Source organism: Ornithorhynchus anatinus, chromosome 7, assembly GCF_004115215.2.
Source record: "Ornithorhynchus anatinus isolate Pmale09 chromosome 7, mOrnAna1.pri.v4, whole genome shotgun sequence".
NCBI lineage: Eukaryota > Metazoa > Chordata > Mammalia > Monotremata > Ornithorhynchidae > Ornithorhynchus > Ornithorhynchus anatinus.
Window position 1 is genome coordinate 16,498,195 of NC_041734.1, and position 17,107 is coordinate 16,515,301.

The window sequence follows — 17,107 nt, forward strand, 5'->3', positions numbered from 1 at the left end:
TGAACTTACCAAAGACAGAAGACAAGTTTATCGGGGAAGGGAGGAGGCATAAACAATTGTCGAAAAAGCCTATAAAAGCCATTTTATTTTATTCCTGCTTAAATATGACACTTAGGAATCTATCAAAATCATATCCAAAAAGGAAAACACTACATTAAAAAGATCCTGATTTGCTGATAGATTTGAAAGTTCCAAGCTGCAAGCTACTGTCTCTTCCTTCCCTTGAAGACCTGAACCTTGAGGAACCTCTCCCAGTTAGGAGGTGGGAGGCAGAGGAGAAGCCCGTGAAGGAGACTGAGAATGCACTAATCTCTCTCATGGCTCCTGTCTGCCTCTGTCTTCTTTCCTCTCCAATCCCTTTTTTTATATCTTCTCCTGCCCCAGTCTCTACCTACACAAAGCCATTAATCTTGCCTCCCTAATAAAAGCTCCTCCCTCTACCCAAGTTTGGGCTCAAGAACATAGAGTCACTTTAACCAACAGAGATATTTGAGGTAGAGATGGCCCACTTAAATTTTACTAATGTGGAGCTGTCTTTAAATTATTTTTAGAGGTACAGGTGGGAACCAGGCAAGCTACCTTTCATCCATGACCTTTTCCTCTCCCGCTCTCTCCTCCTCCTCGCCCTTTCGGAAACGTGGCTCTCTCCCGAAGACACGGTCTCCGCCGCCGCTCTCTCCGGCGGAGGCCTCTCCTTCTCCCACTCCCCCAGACTCACCGGTAAGGGAGGAGGCGTCGGCTTCCTCCTCTCGCCCCGATGCCGCTTCCGCACTATCCCTCCTCCCCCCTCCCTCTCCTTCCCCTCCTTCGAAGCCCATATCATTCGCCTCTACCACCCACTCCAGTTACTTGTCGCTGTCATCTACCGCCCTCCTGGTCCCACCTCCGACTTCTTCAACCACCTTGACCCCTTTCTCACCTTCCTCCTCTCCTTCTCTCTGCCCACTCTGATCCTTGGAGACTTCAACATCCATACGGATGTACCCGACGACTCCTCTGCCGCCCGCCTGCTATCCCTCCTCGACTCTGCCGACCTCCTCCTCCACCATACCGCGCCCACTCACCGACTCGGTCACACCCTCGATCTCGTCATCTCCTACCGCTGCACTATCTCCTCACTCACCAACTCTGAAATCCCTCCCTCTGACCATAACCTTCTCACCTGCCTCATCTCTCACACTCCCTCCCCCTGCAAATCTTCGCTACGGCCCCACAGAGACCTCAGCTCTCTCGATCCCATCCGTCTTTCCAATAGCATCTCGCCTCACCTTGCCGCCCTGTCCTCTCTTCCCACTCTCGACGAGCGGGTCTCCGCTCTCAACTCCACCCTCTCTACTCATCTCGACTCTCTCGCCCCCCTTTCCCTCCGCCGCTCTCGCTCCACTAACCCACAGCCCTGGATCACCTCCTCCCTCCGCCTCCTACGCTCCTATGCTCGAGCTGCTGAGCGCTGCTGGCGAAAGTCCAAGCACCAAGCCGACCTCACACACTTCAAATTTATCCTTTCCTGCCTTAACTCTGCCCTCTCCTCCGCCAGGCAAAGCTTCTTCTCCTCCCTCATCGACACCCATGCCCGTCACCCCCGCCGATTGTTCCGGACCTTTAACTCTCTCCTTAGGCCCCCTGTTCCTCCCCCTCCCCCATCTCTCACCCCTAATGATCTGGCCACCTATTTCCTCACGAAAATCAACACGGTCAGGACTGAGCTCCCCAAAGTCACCCCTCCGCCTCTCCCCTCCCCCCCAACAACCCCCTCCCCTACTTTCCCATCCTTCCCTGCAGTATCCTCAGAGGAGATCTCCTCCCTCCTCGCAAGTGCCACCCCCTCCACCTGCGCCTCGGACCCCATTCCCTCTCACCTTCTTAAAACCATCGCCCCTGCCCTCCTCCCTTCCTTAACTTCTATTTTTAACCACTCAATCTCCAAGGGCTCCTTCCCCGCTGCCTTCAAACATGCCCACGTCTCCCCCATCCTAAAAAAACCCGCTCTTGACCCCACTTCCCCCTCCAGTTATCGTCCTATCTCCCTACTACCCTTCCTTTCCAAAATCTTAGAACGAGTCGTCTACAATCGATGCCTAGAATTCCTTAACTCCCATTCTCTCCTAGACCCCCTCCAATCTGGCTTCCGTCCCCTCCACTCTACCGAGACTGCTCTCTCTAAGGTCACCCATGACCTCCTTCTTGCCAAATCCAATGGCTCCTACTCCATTCTGATCCTCCTTGACCTCTCTGCTGCCTTTGACACTGTCGACCATCCCCTCCTCCTCCATACCTTATCTCACCTTGGCTTCACGGACTCTGTCCTCTCCTGGTTCTCCTCTTACCTCTCTGGCCGATCATTCTCGGTCTCCTACGCTGGAGCCTCCTCCCCCTCCCATCCTTTAACTGTTGGAGTTCCTCAAGGGTCAGTTCTTGGCCCTCTTCTGTTCTCCATTTACACTCACTCCCTCGGTGAACTCATCCGCTCTCATGGCTTTGACTACCATCTCTACGCAGATGACACGCAGATCTACATCTCCGCCCCTGTCCTCTCCCCCTCCCTTCAGGCTCGCATCTCCTCCTGCCTCCGGGACGTCTCCACCTGGATGTCGGCCCGCCACCTAAAACTCAACATGAGCAAGATTGAGCTCCTCATCTTCCCTCCCAAGCCCGGTCCGCTCCCAGACTTCTCCATCACCGTGGATAGCACGACCATCCTTCCCGTCCCGCAGGCCCGCAATCTCGGTGTCATCCTTGACTCGTCTCTCTTGTTCACCCCACACATCCTATCCGTTACCAAGACCTGCCGGTTTCACCTCTACAATATCGCCAAGATCCGCCCTTTCCTCTCCACCCAAATGGCTACCTTACTATTACGGGCTCTCGTTATATCCCGGCTAGACTACTGTGTCAGCCTTCTCTCTGACCTCCCTTCCTCCTCTCTCGCCCCGCTCCGGTCTATTCTTCACTCCGCTGCCCGGCTCATCTTCCTGCAGAAACGATCTGGGCATGTCACTCCCCTTCTTAAACAACTCCAGTGGTTGCCTATCGACCTCCGCTCCAAACAAAAACTCCTCACTCTAGGCTTCAAGGCTCTCCATCACCTTGCCCCTTCCTACCTCTCCTCCCTTCTCTCTTTCTACCGCCCACCCCGCACGCTCCGCTCCTCTGCCGCCCACCTCCTCGCCGTCCCTCGGTCTCACCTATCCCGCCGTCGACCCCTTGGTCACGTCCTCCCGTGGTCCTGGAACGCCCTCCCTCCTCACCTCCGCCAAACTGATTCTCTTTCCCTCTTCAAAACCTTACTTAAAAATCACCTCCTCCAAGAGGCGTTCCCAGACTGAGCTCCTCTTCCCCCTCTACTCCCTCTGCCATCCCCCCTTTACCTCTCCGCAGCTAAAGCCTCATTTTCCCCTTTTCCCTCTGCTCCTCCACCTCTCCCTTCCCATCCCCACAGCACTGTACTCGTCCGCTCAACTGTATATATTTTCGTTACCCTATTTATTTTGTTAATGAATTGTACATCGCCTTGATTCTATTTAGTTGCCATTGTTTTTACGAGATGTGCTTCCCCTTGACGCTGTTCAGTGCCATTGTTCTTGTCTGTCCGTCTCCCCCGATTAGACTGTAAGCCCGTCAAACGGCAGGGACTGTCTCTATCTGTTGCCGACTTGTTCATCCCAAGCGCTTAGTACAGTGCTCTGCACATAGTAAGCGCTCAATAAATACTATTGAATGAATGAATGAACCTGTGCCTCGAAGAAATGTAGAAAGATTTTAATTTACACATAAATGTGTTCCTGGCACTAGGACCTTCCTGAATCTAACAGCTGCCACCCTACATGGCTAAGCATTTGAAGTGGTTGCAGTTTGAAATATAGTCCTTTACAGTTCTACTAATTAAAAGAGAGGGCCTTTTTTGAATCGGTTGCTCATTTTTGAAATCCTAGCTCTTCAGAAAAGACCTACTTTTCCCTAAACTTCAAATAGTCTACCCAGCTTGGATTGAAACACTGAATTTCCCAAAAGGATTTTATGTTTGAAACCTATGGAGAATTCATATTTGGCTAAAAAGAAATGAATGCCATGTAAATGAAAGACTGGGAAGGCAAAGTTTTCTTTTTTTTTTTTTGAATGGACAGTGAGAAAATCAATGAATAGATTTATTCCATATTATGTAAGACTGAAAATCGGTCCCAGGAGTCATTTAGCTAGATTGAGACCCTATTTTATGGCTTATATCTGAGGCCCAATTCCAGTAGCAGAGGTGAGCCATTAAAGGTCTTTAATTACCCATGAGCTAAAGGGGCTGCAAGTCAAGGACTGGAAGAGAAAGAAATAGATTGAAATAGCTTTAAGATTTCAACCTGTGGTGAAGGATCAAGCATATACTGGATCAGTCAGTTCAAATTGGGCAAAAATTATTTCTGGGGAGTAAATGAGGTGTATTTAGGATCACAGATTAGGAGACTTTATCTCTCATTTTGGCTGGAGCAGGGAGAGTGGATCCATGATTCAATCAATCAAAAATTGTATTTATTGAGTGCTTACCATGCCAGAACACTGTATTAAACACTTGAGAGTACAATATAACAAGTATCTGCTTCCTCCTTACAGTTAACTTGATTATCTCATTTTCCATTAGGGTAGGGATAGATTTATACCCACAAGTCCTCCTTAGCATGAAACTGATCTATCCCTTCATACCAACCCACTGTCTCCCTCTCCTCTTATTCTTCACCATTATTAGCAGCCTCTGTTGAGCTTCTACAGTGCGTATTGTACTGAGAAAGGCCCTTGGATTCATTCAAAAGAAATTTAAGGGATTTATAAACTAATGGAAGAACAAATGGAGGAATGAGGAGTACTGTGGCCTTGTGAATAGAACACTGGACTGAGAAGCAGAAGGACCCGGGTTTTAATTATGTCACTTGTCTGCTGTGTGGCCGCCTCTGTGCCTCAGGAGGGATTTGAATGCTGGAAGAGCTGTGATCTGTGAGCTGCTGTGGGGAAGGAGAACATTCCAAGCCAGGAGAAGAGTGTGAGTGAGGAAATGGAGGTGGGAGAGTCAAGAGAGAGGTCAGTCAATTGTATTTATTGAGTGCTTACCGTGTGCAGAGCACTTTACTAAATTCTTGGAAAAGTACAATGCAACTATAAACAGACACATTCCCTGCCTATAACGAATGCAGAACAGCTAGAAGTTTGGCTTGGGAGGAACGAAGCTGGCCAATTAGAAAACAGCAGCATAAGTAAAGTGGGATAAGTTGGTGGGGGGCCAAGGAAGGTACAGTCCATAAGCTCATCAAGGGAAGGAACCGTGTTTCTCCTTTCAACGTGTGGTACCAAGCATATAGTATAGTGTTCTGCACAAGGAGTTACTCAATAATCATGATGATGATGATGAAATCTTAGTTGGGTTATGAACTACTAGTTGTCTGGAATTGGGAAAGAACATTATCAAATAAAACAATCAGCTCTGACCACTGACTTCCCAAAAAAAGCCGTTTGAAATGTGGATAAGGTAGAAGCCTGCCTTCATCAGGAGGATTTTAAATATGGAGGAAAAGTTGTCCGCAATCCTCTGGGTCCTGTGCCATATTGTGGCGTTAATTCACCTCATAGAAAGATGACAGGAAACCACCCAGCAGCACAGCTTTGACTTATGCTTATTTGTGAATTGATGCTTTTCCCCTCATTTGGTTTTCCCCTCACCAGCCAATCTCCATATGCTGCTGGGACTCCACTGTAATTATCGACCACACAGAAGGAAGAAAAAGTGACACAAAACAAACAAAGCCTTTGTTGCTACTGTTTGGAGCTCTGGTTTAACCTGAACCTGCCCAGCTTGGGCAGGGAAAGAGTTTGATGCCCTCTAGACTGTAAGCTCAATGTGGGCAGGGGTCATGCCTACCAACTCTGTTATATTGTACTCTCCTAAGCACTTAGTACAGTCCTCTATATACGGTAAGTACGCAATAAACATAAATGATTGAAGCTTTCTAGGTTTCATGAACTCATTTTTTTTAGGTATTTGATTAGCGCTTAGTATATGCCAGGTACTGTGCTAAGCACTGGGGTAGATACAAGTTAAGCAGGTTGGTTACAGTCCATGTCCTACATGAGGCTCATAGTCTTAATCCCCATTATACAGATGAGGTAACTGAGGCTCCGAGAAGTGAAGTGACTTGCCCAAGGTCACACAACCAACAATTTCAGGTGCTGGCACTAGAACCCAGGACCTCTGACTCCGAGGTCCGTGCTCTATGCTGCTTCTTAGGCCTGGGCTGAGCTCCAACTCACTGATTCTCCACAGTAATCAAGTGGCCTTCGAGGATGAGGAGACACCACAGTCATTGAAGACTCCTCAGCAAGATGAGCCACAGGCTAAGACAGGGAGGATGGTGGTTGGAAAGAAGGACCAGAGGAGGAGGGATAGACTGATTTTTTAATGGCATTTGTTAAGCTCTTACTATGTGCCAGACACTATACTATATGCTAGAGTAGGTACAAGCTTGAACGTGCCAGGCACTGAACGATGCACTTGGGTAGCTAAAAGCTTATCAGGTTGGACCCAATCCATGTCTCAAGTGGGGCTCACAATTTAAACCCTATTGTACAGATGAAGTAACTAAGGCACTGAGAAGTTAAGTGACTTATCCAAGGTCACCCAGTAGACCAGTGGTGGAGCTGGGATTAGAATCCAGATCCTTCTGATTCCTAGGTCCTGCTCTGTCCACTAGGTCATGCTCTTCTCATGTATTGAACTCACCCAAGCACTTAATACAGTGCTCAGAACATAGTAAGCTCTCAATCGATACAACTGATTGATTAATTGATTGATGTGGATGTGGTCTTTAGGTCCAAAGTGGCCCTGGTTCTCCAGATGAAACTTTAGGAAACACAGGCAGAGATCAGAGCTGTCTGGCCAGAAAGTCCAAGCTTTTCAGGGTGTAAGCTTTTTGAAGGCAGAGAATATACAGTTTCTTTGGTCCTTTCCCACTTACAGTGCTTAGTAGAGTGAGTTGTACTCATTAGGTGCTCAATAAATAGCACTGATTGATTGACTGAATGACTGAAGTCAGAACTGACAATAGGTAAGCAGGAATGAGTAGAAGGACCAGACCCAGTGGAAATGTCCTAAATCCCTGTTCTCCCTCCTACTGTGAGCCCCATTTGGGACAGGGACTGGGTCCAACCTGATTAACTTGTATCTACCACAGTGCTTAGAACAGTGCTTGACACATAGTAAGAGCTTAAATACTATTATTATTTTCTGGCTCTGAGAGCAAAGACTAATGAAGACACTCCGAAAAGGAGGGTTTATGGGATAAGGGTGTTGGGTGCTGGATGTTAACTGTCTGTGGGGGAATTAGACTCCAATAATGATGGTATTTGTTAAGCTGTTACTGTGTGCCAAGCACTGTTCTAAGTGCTGGGGTAAATACAAGATAATTAGGTTGTCCCACATGGGGCTCACAGTCTTAATCCCCATTTTACAGATGATGTAATTGAGGCATAGAGAAGTTAAGTGACTTGCCCAAAGTCACACAGCTGACAAGTGGTGTCGGGATTAGAACCAATGACTAGTGGAAAGAGCACAGACCTTGGAGTTAGAGGGTCTGATTTCTAATCTGGCTCTGCCATTTGCCTATGTGACCTTGGTCAAGTCACCTTACAGTCGATTAGACTGTAAGCCCATCGATTAGAATGTAAGCCCGTCAAACGGCAGGGACTGTCTCTATCTGTTGCCGACTTGTTCATCCCAAGCGCTTAGTACAGTGCTCTGCACATAGTAAGCGCTCAATAAATACTATTGAATGAATGAATGAATGAACCTAACTTCTCTGTGACTCGGTTTCCTCATCGGTATAATGGGGATTCAGTACCTGCTCTCCCTACTTACACTGTGGTCCCCATGTGGGGTAGAAACTGAGTCATACATTATTACCTTGAATCTACCCCAGCTCAGTACAGTGCTGAACACATAGTAAGCACTTAAAGAATACCAGAGTTATTATTATTGTGATGCAAGGTCATTGTAAGAGTCACCACATTATGGATCTTTATACAAATCTGAAGAACCTATATAGTTGCTGGGCAATTCTCCTCATAGTCCCCTGACCTCCCCCTTCAGAGCTTTCTTTAATTTTTATTTTTTGGTATTTGTTAAGCACTTTCTATGTGCCAGGCACTATACTAAATGCTGGGGTAGACACAAGCTAATCGGGTTGGATGCTGTCCATATCCCACATGGGTTCACAGTCTTAACCCCCATTTTATAGACGAATTAACTGAGGCATGGAGAAGTGAAGTGACCAGCCCAAGGTCACACAGCAGGACAAGTGGCAGAGCCAGGATTATAATCCAGGTCCTTTGACTTCCAGGCCCAAGCTCTCTTTATTAGGCCTTACTGTTGTACCTCTGGGAACCTGTAAACATGGGTACCATTTCTAAGTGGCAGTTCTCAGAGGCAGAAGTCCAGGTGAAGGGACGATTGGCTTTTAAAAATAAAAACACTGGTCATAACGGGGTCCAGTACCATATCAGTATTAGGCAGCAGACAGACCAGATGAAAAATGGACTGCTTCTTCAATAAAGATGCAGCATGACTTACTGGATAGAACACAGGTCTGGCTCAGTCTGACTGAGGCTGTAATCCTGGCTCTGCCACTTGTCTGCTGTGTGACCTTGGACAAGTCAGTTAGCTTCTCTGTGCTTCAGTTACCTCATCTGTAAAATCAGGATTTAGACTGTGAACCCTATGTGGGATAGAGACTGTGTCCAATCCGATTTGCTTGTATCTACCCCAGCACTTGGTACAATGCCTGGAACTTAGTAAGTATTTAACAGATACCACAATTATTATTATTATTATGTAACTGGACAAATAACCACCATATGTGCAAGTCAAAGGCCAAGCTGCGGGGCTGATTTTTCTAGCAGAAGAGGGCATTGGGTGGACATTGCAAAAAATCCATCTGTTTTCCGCATGGGGAGCAATGCGTTGTGGTAGTTTGACCCAAATTATGGCCTAGATAAAGCAGCTGGGGCCTAGCAGCCTAGTGTTTCTGTTAAGCTAATAAGTCTATGACTTAGACTTCACAGTCTTTACCAAGAAAATCTCCATGTCTTTATTGCCCGAGGGGCCGTGGCTTGAATAAGGTACATATTTGATCAAAAACCTGAACCATGTGAGCCTTTGTTCTATATTAGATACTAGAGTGAAAATACCATTTTCTTTTTTTTAAGAGGAAAGAAAAGAACCCGAAAAGTTCCAAGTTAAAAAGAAGTGAAACTAGTGAAGGTCAGAAGACAATCCACACTAATTAAAAATAAAGTTTGGTGGTGACCTGATGCCATGGAAAGAACAGGACACTTCCCATCTCTCCCCCAACTGTCTTTCTGCCCCCCATCCCCCATAAATTGACGCTTCTAGTGAGTAGGGATTGGTTCAACCAACTCTGCTGTTGTGCACTTTCCCAAGTGCTTAGTACAGTGCTTTGCACACAGAATTTGCTCAATAAATGCCACTGACTGACTGCAAAATCAAGACAGAACAGAGTCAAGTCAATGCTGTAAAATGACTCTGGAAAAAAAATGTAAATACACCCTAGAGAGGTGAGGACTGGGCTGGGCAAGTATCAGTCAATCAATCAGAGGTATTTTTTGAGCTCTTACTATGTGCAGGGCACTATACTAAGTGTTTGGGAGAGTACAATATAACATAATTAGCAGACAAGACAGTGAACAAGGGGGTCTGGTGGCTCCCTTGGATATGAGGACACTCTTTGTCTCTCTCAGTGTTGACAGTGTACCAGATGGTAGGGCTTAGGTGTTGAAGTGTGCATGTGTGTGGGTATGTTTGTCCACACACATCTGCATGCTGGTTAGGGTAGGAGAAGGTTATACCTTGACTTTATCCAGCTCTGGGTGATGTCCACAGGATTTAAATAGGGTGAGAGAGAGTGAGCTCACAGCATCTCAGATTCCTGGTGGTGGGTATATTTTTCAATTTGGCCTGAAATGTGGTTTTGGACACTGTTTTGGTAATCATAATGCCCGAGCTCTCCCTCTCTCTCAAATCTCTCTCTCTCTTCCTTTCTCTCTCTCTCTCTCTGTCATTCGCTAAACTGCAGTTGTTAAAATTGCAATTGTTAGACTGCCAGAAACCTGGAAGGATTTGTCCAAAGACTGCAGTGTCGAAGATCATAGATTAATTAGGTCTGTGAAGAAGGAAAAGATCTTTAGTAGAAATAGGATTGATTACATGTTTACTTGTTCATTCATTCAATTCATTCAATAGTATTTATTGAGCGCTTACTATGTGCAGAGCACTGTACTAAGCGCTTGGGATGAACAAGTCGGCAACAGATAGAGACAGTCCCTGCTGTTTGACGGGCTTACAGTCTAATCGGGGGAGACGGACAGACAAGAACAATGGCAATAAACAGCGTCAAGGGGAAGAACATCTCGTAAAAACAATGGCAACTAAATAGAATCAAGGCGATGTACAATTCATTAACAAAATGAATAGGGTAACGAAAATATATACAGTTGAGCGGACGAGTACAGTGCTGTGGGGATGGGAAGGGAGAGGTGGAGGAGCAGAGGGAAAAGGGGAAAATGAGGCTTTACTAAGTGCTGGGAAAGAGTTTACAGGAGGAAATTAGACACAAATTCCTATTCCTCAAATCTTCAAGTGATCCCAAGTCCTGGTCCAGTCTGGTAATCTTTCATCTACTACAGCGCTTAGAACATTGCTTGGCACATAGAAGTTAACAAATTCCACAGGTTTTATTATCATTACTTTTATTATCATTATTATTATTATTAGTGTGGCATAGTGGATAGAGCATGGGCCTGGGAGTCAGAAGGATCTAGGTTTTAATCTCAGCTCTGCCACCTGCCAGCTGTGTGACTTTGGGCAAGTCACTTTGCTTCTCTTTGCTTCAGTTTCCTCATATGAAAAATGTGGATCGGGGCTTTGTCCAACCTGATTAACTTGTATTTACTTCAGTGCTTAGTGGAGTGCCTAGCGCATAGTCAGATTTAACAAATACCATAAAAAAATATTGGATCCAGATTTCTAGTCTTGGACTGGCCAACCAGTATTGAGAAGAGGGAGATCATTTAAATGGACACTTTGTGATGACTGCCTAATCCCAGGTTTACAAAGCTGCTGCTGAAACATCTTCCATTTTGGGTGGGACCTTTCTTGGAAAAGAAACTGGAAATTGATGTTGTTGCTATGGGCTCTGAAAAGTCATTATCAGCTCCTGTCTGGAGGGGGAGGTGAACTAAACCCAGCTAGCCTGAAGTTAACAAGGATGCATAGATGGGAGGAAAATCTAGACACACACGCACACACACACATGCAGCAAAGAAACCTTTGGCTACCAAGTTCCCGAATCCCAAGACCTATCTCTTACCTCTTCACTGCACCGAAATGCTTGCAAATACCTTTAGCATAAAGACATCTTTAGCCCCCAGAAATGGCTCAATTTAATTACAGTGTTATCATTGACAGTTTTACCGTTCACAGTGGATTTTTCAAGAAAACTTTAACCAGGATTTGGCCAACATTCTGGGTTTCTGGTGTTCCGTAAGCAAGTATCGTATTGAGTCTAAGTCATTTAACTATCCCCTAAGGTGTGGTGGCAGTAGGTAATGATCTTGATTGATCACTGTTTACATGCAACACTAAAGTTTCTTGTGTTTTGCTTATTTGTGGTGAGTGAAAACAAGTTCTCCCAGACCCAAAGGCAAAATATAAATCAGTATTTTACCTCATGCTGCAATAACACTCCCCCTCACTGATCTAAACCGACTCAACAAATGATCCTTTTCTATCTCTGCCAGCATGCTGAAGCAAGTGTAATGGCTTCAGAGATAAAACACAATAGTGCTTATACCTCTATTTTCTAATTTGCATTTGTTTCAGTACAGACCAATTTATGCAAAGGGTGCAGCTAAGTATCGCTCCTCATGGAATTGCTTAAGCCATGTTGTCTTCTCCGCTCCTGAATCTGTAGAAACACTAGCAGATTCTGACACTTCCCTCCAAAAAATAGGAACCCAGGAATGAGACATTTTCAAAGCCTGCATCATTTATCTTACATTATCTTACCTTTTCATTGCAGTTCATTTCAGTTATTACAGGAATCTCATTAGATTATGCTTTCATTTCGATGACAAGAATAGACCCATTAGGGGCAGTAGAACACAATATTCAGGATTCTCACTAGATGAATTACAGGTCTTGGTTTTAAGAACTCATCTATTTTTCAACAGTGATTCTCCAACAAAAGGAATATTTAAAATATCAAAGTTTCCATATAGAGTCAAGAACAAGCCAAATACAGAAAGAAAGGAGCCGTGCATTATCAAACCCCTTTCCTTATTGAAATGTAAGTTAATAATGGAATTGTAATGGTATCATTATTTTAAAATAGGCTGAGAAAAGAGTACAATGGCATAAGGTTATCTTTTAAAGTCTAAAAAAGAATGTGCGCTGAATATGTTTGTGAGGTCTGACTCTCTACTCCACACACCACAACCGTCAACTCGTGTAATCTCATCAGCTTCACCGGCCTGTCATACTACACGGCCGACGCAAAACAGGATCACAGACATCAAGGATTCTGGCTACGATTTTGCTAGATTCTGGGGTACCCTGGAGGTATTCACAATCAGTTTTCTCCCCCTTCTTCTTGAAGAAGGTGATTATGCTGGCATCTTTGAAGTCATAGGGTATCCTGTGGTTTTCGATCAGTAGATCGTAGACTTACCATCATGTTTACCAGTGGTATTGAATTGTACTCTTCAAAACGTTTGGTATAGTGCTCTGCACAGGTTAATGCTCAATAAATCCTACTGATCAGTCGATCAACTGATTTCTCCAGTGTCCCATATGTTGAGCTAGAAATCACTGTCTAAACTCAAGGTTTCCTTTTGGCTTGTAGATATCAATAGGCACAACATCCCAGGGCTTTGCCATTTTCCTTGACTGAAGAAATGGCTCCTTCAAAGGGGAAAAGAAGCTACTCTGTCTCTTTTCCTGGCTCAGTGGTGAAGAACTTTATTATTATTATTGATTTGCTAAGCATTTACTATGTTCCAAGCACTGTTTTAAGTGCTGGGGAAGATGCAAGGTTATCACTGGACACAGCACTGTCCCACATGGGGCTCACAGTCTAGGTAGGAGGAAGTAGGATTTAATCCCCATTTTAGATTAAGAAACCAAGGCACAGAAAAGTCAAGTGACTTGTCCAAGGTCGCACAGCAGACGAGTCAAGGATCTGGGATTAGAACTCAGGTACTCTGACTCTGTCTCTGACTCCAAGGCCTGTGCTCTTTCCACTAAGCCACAGAACTGAAATGCTCCATACTAACTTATAGCAATAATAATCATAACAATTGTGGTATTTGTTAAGTGTTTATTATGTGCCTGTCAGCCATTACTACATCAAGCAGAAATTCCTCACTTTTGGTTTAAAGGCACTCAATTAGCTCTTCCCTACCTAGTAAGCTAATTGCAGGCAGGGACTATGTCTATTCACTCTGGTATTGTACTTTCCCAAGTGCTTTGTACAGTGCTCTACATACAGAAAGTGCTCAATAAATACAATTGACTGATTGAGAGCCTTACTCTTTTTCCAATATCATCCAGACCTCACACTTTGCTCCTCTAATACCAGCCTATAAACTCTTCCTCACTCATCTCTCTTGCCATCATCCTCTTCTTCAAACTCTCCCTCTGTTCAGAACTCTCTCCCTCTTCATATCCAATCGACCACCATTCAACGCATCTTCAAAGCCCTATTAAAAACACAACACCACCAGGAAGACTTTCCTGATTAATCTCTCTCATCTTCTTACTGGATTTTCCTTCCTTTCTGCATCAGCTATACTATCCTGACTCCCCAATCCCAGCATTTATATATATTAGCCTTATACTTAGTTGCCACCCCACCTGCAATTTATTTTATTGTCTGTCTCGCCTGCTAGACTGTAAGCTTCTGGAGGGCAGGGATTATGTCTATTTACTCTATTATACTATTGCAAGTGTTTAGTACAGTGTTCTACACACAGTAAACTCTGTGTTTATTGATTGGCCTAGTAGATACCGTCTTGGGAATAATAATGGTAATCCACCAATCAAATGTATTTATTTAGCATTTACTCTGTGCAGAGCACTGTACTAAAGTGCTTAGCCGAGTACAATACTACAGAGCCGATAGACATGTTCCCTCCACACATCAAGCTCAGAGACTAGAAGGGGAGTCATACATTAACATAAATTAATAATTTATAGGTATGTACATAAATGCTGTGGGTCTGAGAGTGGGGTGAATATCAAATACCCTAAGGCTACTGATCCAAGTCCATAGATGAGGCAATGGAGAGGGAGTCAGGGGAATGAGGGCTTAATCTCAGAAGGCTTCTTGGAGGAGATATGACCTTATGATATTTGTCTGTCTATTCTTACAGATGTTCTGTCATCTCTGGATCTATGTGGAGTCATTGCCTATGTAGGAGAAATAGCCCAAATTGTCTGAATATTCTTGAATAAAAAATGGGGTATTCAATCCCGGATCTTATACAGGCAACACTACTGTAATGCATGAGTGGTTTCACTGTGAAATAATTCCTCCGTGCAATGAGTAAGGATTTCCTGACACAATAAACATTTGGCTCAATGCTCTCTGTCAGGAAATCTTGACTCTAGGTGCCAAGGCGATAAGTGTGTCAAATAATCCTTTAATTAGATTACAAAATGCAGCTATTATATGTCAAATATCTATTGATCACTGGAAGAAAATGGCTTGAGGTTTCTTAAGTATGTGAGACCAAATTTCATTTGCCATGCAATTAACTCAAAATTACTTCCTTGGGAAATTAATATTGGAGGGAATGTTTAGGCATGTAATTGACATTTAACCAAAAAAGTGGTCTAATAATATGCAGCATTTCTGGACTTTACATTACACAATGCATGTGGTTTAATACTCTGAACAGCAGATGTTTGTTAGTATCAATTGTATATTTTATGTTCTCCTACATGAGAGTAATATGCATAGTGGGAAGAGCACATAGAAGATCCAGACTCAAGTCTCAGCTCTGTCACTGGCTTGCCGTGTGACCCTGGATAAACCAAATAGCTTCTCTGGACCTCAGTTTTTTCATCTTTAACATGGGGAAAAGATAGATTGTGAGTCCCCTGTTTATTACCCTGGTAAGCAGTGTGGCCTAGTGTAGAGAACATTGGCCTGGGAGTCAGAAGGACCTAGGTTCTAATCCCTGCTCTGCCACTTGGCTGCTGTGTGACCTTGGATAAGTCATTTAACTTCTCTGGGCCTCCGCTCTCTCATCTGTACAATGGGGATTAAGACTATGTGGCCCCTTTGGAACATGAACTGTATCCAACTTGATTAGCTTGAATCCACTTTAGTGCGTTGCCTGGCTTATAGTAGTTGCTTTAATAAATACCATAAAAACACCCCACCCAAATAAAAAACCTTACCTACATCCCAGAACCTAGCGCACAAGAAGCACTTGATAAATGCCATTATTTCAGAAAATAAAGAGGTGCAATAAATGTGTATTTGGACTCTAGGATGGCTGGAGTAATGCTAAGTCCTTTCCAGTTAACTAGCATTGGCTGCATTTTGTCTGTGCATCAGATATTGTTTAAAGTACTGTGGAGAAGAAGGAGACCCTTCTTCATACAACAGCCGGCTACATGTGGAATTACCTACTGTAGGGCGAAAGGGGATCCACTAAAGCTTGATGCTGGTAGGTTCATTCATTCAATTGTATTTATTGAGCACTTACTGTGTGCAGAGCACTGTACTAAGTGCTTAAAAACAAACAGAAAGGAATACTTCACATAGTAGGTGATGAACATAGGGAATTTGCCCCCACAGGAAGCTGCACAGCTTGAAAATATCAGTGGGTTCAAGAGGGGTTTGGGAATATTCACAGAAGAATATTCTGCATTAGACTACTAGAGAGGTAGTTAGGAATACAGAGGAGAAATATTAGGGGTGTTTGACGGAATATCCCTAAACTTTATGATGTGATTGGAGGATGGCAACAATCACATTGATTTTCCGATCCATTTTCCATCGTCATCATCATCATCACCATAATAATAATGATGATGGTATTTGTTAAGCACTTACTATGTGCCAAGCACTGTTCTAAGCGTTGGCACTGCCCATTTGTTAAGCATTTACTGTGTGCCAAGCACTGTTCTAAGCGTTGGCACTGCCCATTTGTTAAGCATTTACTGTGTGCCAAGCACTACATAAAGCACTGGAGTAGACACAAGATAATCAGGTCAGACACAGTCCCTAGCCCACATGTCAATTACCTTATCTATGCAGATGATTCCCAAATCTACATCTCTAGCACTGACCTCTCTTCTTCCCTGCAATCTCGAGTTTCCACCTGCCTTCAAGACATATCTACTTGGTTGGTCCACTGACACCTAAAACTAAACATGTCCAAAAGTGAACTCATTATCCTCCCACCCAAACCCTGTCTTCCCTCTGTCTTTCCCATCACTGTAGACAACACCACTATCCCTCCTACCTCACAAGTTCTCACTGCACCCACATAGTCTGTCACCAAATGCTGCAGGTTCTACCTTCACAGCATCACTAAAATCAACCCTTTTCTCTCCATCCAAACTGCTACCATGCTGATCAGACACTTTCACTCTCCCAGTTTGACTACTGCATCTGCCTCCTCATTGACCTCTGGCCTCCTGTCTCTCCCCAATCCAATCCATATTTCACTCTGCTGCACAAATCGTTTATCAATACAAACGTTCAGTTCACGTCTCCCCACTCCAACAGCTGCCCACACACCTCCGCATCAAACAGTCTCGTCACCATTGGCTTTAAAGCATTCAATCAGCGCACCCCATCATACTTCACCTCGTTAATCTCCTACTACAGCCCTGCCTGCACACTCTGCACTTACTATGTGTCAAGCTCTCTTCTAACCCCTGAGGTCAGATAAACAGGTCAGACACAGTTCCTGTCCCTCACTGGGCTCACAGTCTTGGAGGAGGGAGAATAGAGAATGAGGATTAAGATTGTGAGCCCCATGTGGA